The sequence below is a fragment of the Xenopus laevis genome, chromosome 7L (genome assembly GCF_017654675.1).
Source record: "Xenopus laevis strain J_2021 chromosome 7L, Xenopus_laevis_v10.1, whole genome shotgun sequence".
NCBI lineage: Eukaryota > Metazoa > Chordata > Amphibia > Anura > Pipidae > Xenopus > Xenopus laevis.
In genome coordinates this window covers 98,435,131-98,441,155 of record NC_054383.1, presented here as the reverse complement: position 1 = coordinate 98,441,155, position 6,025 = coordinate 98,435,131, and positions in this window count along the sequence as shown.

Below are 6,025 nucleotides of genomic sequence, written 5' to 3'. Positions count from 1 at the left end.
GCCACTGAGAGCAACATCCAAGGGGTTGGGGAGCAACTTGTTGCTCATGAGCTACTGGTTGGGGATCACTGCCTTAAAGGGACACTGTCATGGGAAAAAATTTTTTTTTCAAAATGAATCCGTTATTAGTGCTGTTCCAGCAGAATTATGCACTGAAATCCATTTCTCAAAAGAGCAAACAGATTTTTCTATATTTAATTTTAAAATCTGACATGGGGCTAGACATTTTGTCAATTTCCCAGCTGCCCCAAGTCATGTGACGTGTGCCTGCACTTCAGGAGAGAAATGCTTTCTGGCAGGCTGCTGTTTTTCCTTCTCAATGTAACTGAATGTGTCTCAGTGGGACATGGGTTTTTACTATTGAGTGTTGTTCTTAGATCTACCAGGCAGCTGTTATCTTGTGTTAGGAAGCTGCTATCTGGTTACCTTCCCATTGTTCTTTTGTTTGGCTGCTGGGGGGAAAAAGGGAGGGGGTGATATCACTCCAACTTGCAGTACAGCAGTAAAGAGTGATTGAAGTTTATCAGAGCACAAGTCACATGACTTGGGGCAGCTGGGAAATTGACAATATATCTAGCCCCATGTCAGATTTCAAAATTGAATATAAAAAAATATGTTTGCTTTTTTGAGAAATGGATTTCAGTGCAGAATTCTGCTGGAGCAGCACTATTAACTGATTCATTTTGAAAAAATTTTTTTTCCCCATGACAGTATCCCTTTAAGACTACTAGAAAATCATGTAAACATTTAATAAACCCAATAGGCTGGTTTTTACTTCCAATAAGGATTAATTACATCTTAGTTTGCATCAAGCACAAGCTACTGTTTTATTATTACAAAGGATAAGGAAATCATTTTTAAAAAATTGCATTATTTGTATAAAATTAAGTCTATGGGAGATGGCCATTCCATAATTCGGAGCTCTCTGGATAACGGGTTTCTGGATAACGGATCCCATACCTGTATTAGGATTCTGTTCACCCGGTAACTTGTTTAATCATGAAAATATATAAAAATGATACAGGCCCAAACAGTATGAGGGTCTCCTGACTCTTGGAATAAAGGATGGGAGAACACCCTGCTAATGATTCAAAGAAGCAATGATAAGAGGAGGAGGGTATCTAATAATGAGGACATACAAAGAGAATGAGAGCTAGGGGTGGCGAGAATCAGGTATGTGGGTGTATGGATCAGCTTGCAGCGAGTACAATGGTTTCCTGGCCGTCACAGGCAGCATGAAACAAAATGGATATGTTTCCCCCTGGTGGCCATAAACAGAAAAGACTACCAATGTTACAAAGGGCTGCCATTTCCTCTCATAAATCATATTATTCTACTTTGTGGCCATTATAGAAGTCTCTGCTACATGGCTCAGTGTCCTATAACATACTAAAAGTTGACTTAAAGTTGAACCACCCTGTTTAAAGGTACAATGTCCTGCAAATAAACCTATGAACCTTTCCTCTGTGTGTGACTGCGGATGAGAGAACTACTACAAGGTCTACAGCAGGGGTACCTCAGAGGTAGATTTTTCAGTAGAGTTTTTTTTTTTTTTTTTATGAGAAGGTGAGCAGGGACCTCAATTTTGGGATGGCAGTAGATATGATTTACTTTTGCTAAAGCATTTGATACAGTGCCACACAGAAGGTTACTGGTTAAATTAAGGAATGTTGGCCTGGAACATAGTATTTGTACCTGGATAGAGAACTGGCTAAAAGATAGACTACAAAGAGTGATGGTAAATGGAACATTTTCTAATTGGACCAGTGTTGTTAGTGGAGTACCGCAGGGCTCTGTACTAGGTCCCTTGCTTTTCAACTTGTTTATTAATGACCTGGAGGTGGGCTTTGAAAGTACTGTTTCTATTTTTACAGATGATACTAAATTGTGCAGAACTATAGGTTCCATGCAGGATGCTGCCACTTTGCAGAGTGATTTGTCTAAACTGGAAAACTGGAAATTGAGGTTCAATGTTGATAAATGCAGGTTATGCACTTTGGCAAAAATAATATAAATGCAAGTTATACACTAAATGGCAGTGTGTTCGGAGTTTCCTTAAATGAGAAGGATCTTGGTTTTTTTTGTAGATAACAAGTCTACTTCAAAGCAGGAAGAAGATCGCGTGGAAGAAGATGTCGTCTGTGAACTCCCTGGACTGGACCTGCGCAGAAGGGTAAGTAACAAGTTAGGGGCATTTGCCCAGCGGGACGGGTAGGCCAGGGGGGAGGAGGGAGAGTGGTTTGCGCCGACTAGGTTTCCTTCCTCTTTAAGAGGGATATAAATGAGCTGGAGAGAGTGCAGAGACTAGGTGCAACTAAACTGGTTAGAGGGATGGAAGACTTAAATTATGAGGGAAAACTGTCAAGGTTGGGTTGTTTTCTCTGGAAAAAAGGCACTTGCGAGGGGACATGATTACACTTTACAAGTACATTAGAGGACATTATAGACAAATAGCAGGGGACCTTTTTACCCATAAAGTGGATCACTGCACCAGAGGCCGCCCCTTTAGACTAGAAGAAAAGAACTTTCATTTGAAGCAACGTAGGGCGTTCTTCACAGTCAGGACAGTGAAGTTGTGGAATGCACTGCCGGGTGATGTTGTGATGGCTGATTCAGTTAATGCCTTTAAGAATGGCTTGGATGATTTTTTGACAGACAGAATATCAAAGGCTATTGTGATACTAAGCTCTATAGTTAGTATAGATATGGGTATATAGAATTTATGTGAAGGTATGGAGGGTGTGTATGGATGCTGGGTTTTCATTTGAAGGGGTTGAACTTGATGGACTTTGCTTTTTTTCAACCCGATATAACTATGTAATTAGGGTGATCAGTAGATCTCAAGACACTGTCAAAAACCGCTTGTCTAAATCACCCTCCTATTTCATGCTTTTCATTCAGATATTTATTACCTTAAGGTCACATAAGAAATAGTGGTTTGTTAAATACAGCAATATACATGTTCTTATTATTCAATATTTAAGTAATATTTTCCATGGAACAGAAGGCTAACAATGCATTTATGGATGTAGATCATAATGGGACATCATCATTAAAAGTAGACCTCATATTAGTATAGGCACTACTGGTCTACAGTATTGGCAACATTCCTTTTATGATTTTAAAATCACGTTATCTTATTACAGAAAAAAAAAAAGTAATGTTTCTGTACACCTGTCAGATCGTTACTGACTAATTTTCAGACAGATGTCAATTAGGGAAGCTCATCCATTAAACCGCCAACTCGGTAGCTGCAGCTTTAAATGGCCTGAGTATGGCCACCTTAATACAATTATATCCTGTGTGTACTGTAGACCAAAATAGTACAGCATATTCTACCAGTGCTTTTTAAAGCAAGAGAAGGACCCTCTCCTCCCACAAATCTATTCCTCATTTCACAGTTTAGTACCTATTCCAGAGGCTTTGCAAATGCAGGACACTGCACCTAACTGGCGTTTCCCAAATAATGTAGCCAATTATGTTGCAAACTACACACCTCAAATAAACTCTTTCTTAGGCATGTGGCTGACTTTGTAATGTCTTTGCATATAAAGCTACGGGACCTGCTATCTAGAATGCTCAGGACCTGGGGTTTTCTGGACAGGGTCAGACTGGGCCAGTGGGACTAAGGGAAAAAACCCAGTGGGCCCAGCTCTTGTGGGACCCACCGGCCCAGACCCGCTCCCCACAGTAATGATCTTCCGGTTGTGGCAAAAACCAGTACACGCACGCACAGCGGTGGGGAGGGGGGGTGGCAAGGGGACCGGATCAAGTTTGGATCAAGTACAAGGTACTGTTTTATTATACAGAGAAAAAAAAGAAATAGTTTTAAAAATGTGGATTTTTATATAAAATGTAGTCTATGGGAGATGGCTATTCCGTAATTTCTGGATAACTGGTTTCCAGATTAAGTTAATTGCCTTTGCAGGATATCAAAACGTTATAACCTGTGTGTGTCTAAAGAATGAGGATGGTGACCTGTCTGCATTTCTAAAATATAACTGTGAGCAGCTCGAGACAAATAGATTGAGATACTTAACCAGATAGTAGGAGCTATGCCCAGCTGAAGAATGAATAGGGGACAAGGCAAAAGCACAAGATGAATAAAAACGTTAGCGGTGTAGAACAGGTGAACTTGAGAAAGAAAAAAAACAAGGTGCTAACATTTCAGATGAAGCACCAAACTCTGAAATCATAAACCTTAAAGCTGAGAAAGGGGTGAGTTCCTTTAAGAAAGAAATTAGAGGAAGAGGAACTAAATCAAAGACACAGACCAATCATTGTACTCCAAAATAGAATGATAGAAGCATTTACTTGCAAGGACTGACTTCTCAGCAGACTACACACTAGCCAACCATCAAGTTTGCCAGCCTTAGTCGTAGCCTTGTCGTCACATTAGCGACCTGTAGCCGATAAACTGCAAAAAATCAACTTCATAAACAGTTAAGCAGGAATATGAGATATCTGAACTGCTTCTACTCAATTATAAGTAGACTTTTCAGAAAAGATAGAACATCTGAAAAGGATAATGTAGCTGGAGAAGAGATGTAGAAGAGCTAATACACTGACCTGGGAAGAAAGTAATTATTGAAACAGGTGCAGCAGGGTACAAAAATTGGCATCACATATGGCTGCCCACCACTATCTGCCAAATAATATCCATGAGAAAAGAGCTATTTATATGCAGGGTCAAGTATCCAGTAGACTTCTACAGCTCAGAAAAATACACAACTGTTCTATATTGTAAAAAAAAAAAAAAAAAAAAAGGGGGTCTATAAACAGATAAAAAAACAGAAATGGAATAAAACTTGAGTCCATGCATAAATGCCATACACTTGAAAAAGTGTAGTTCCGGCAGTTCACAAAACAGAACAGTAATATGTAGCTCTTTTAGTTATGAAAGTATAGGATAGTATTTAGTACTGGAGCTTCTATTTAAAACATAATAAAACAGACTTTCTACTTGCCATCATCACAAGATAAAGGAATTTTTTGATAATTATTAGTTATAGGTTATTCAGGACTAGTATGTAATTTGGAGGCATTTTTTATATCTAGAATTGCAAATATGGAGTTAAAGCAATTTAGGGCTTGCACTTACTAGTTGCTTTCAAAGTAAAACTCCCACCACTACCTGGTGGCTAATAAAAGGGCAACCAAGTTTGGCAGTTTTACTTTGAAAGCAGCTAGTAAGTTGCAGGTAAAAAACTTAGTCCCTTTGTAAAATGTATAATGAAACAATAGAATTCTTAATGAATCAGATAAAATTGAGCATAGGACTGGCCAGATATGGGATGACTTTGACGTAGGACTGGCCAGCTTAAATATATTGCAATATATGGACAAACAATCCCTGTTTTGTTTAAAGGGTAAGGCATTTTTTAATAGCAGTATGCACAAAATGTCTCTGTCTTAAATATATTGATAATGGGTTGAGTGCAGAGGACTCTTGTATTTGTCTATATGTATTTTGTGGTCACAGCCTCATTGCACTTAAAAATTAGTGGTGAGCACAACTTTCCCTTGTTTGTTACATTGTGTGTAAAACCAACGTTTCGGGTCCCTTTTGGGACCTTTCTCAAGGTAATATATTAACTTTTCTCTTCCTACAAAACCACATTTTTGTTTTAGATTTTCCTAGGTATTTCTTAGTATCAAATACATGTCTGACTATATATTTTAGGAAGAAGAGAGCAAGATTCATTCAGAGGTTGTGAATATATGTAGTGTGTGTGTGTGTATGTAAGGAAAGTAAAATATGGTAATTAAATCCTTTGAAATACAACATACAGGTTACATCTATACTGCACTGCAGTTGAACGGCAACTTCTAAGATGCAAAAATTTACTTCCCAGCAGGAATTTGGGAAATCGTAACCAATATGGCTCAGCAGCTTCTTCAAAAAACTGATTCTCATTTTCATTTCACCAAAAAACTGGATGGAGATAGACCATTTGAAAGGAAAATGCAGCAGAAGAAAAAGGATAGAGGCAAATACATAGGTAGTGGCATAGGTAAAATTTCT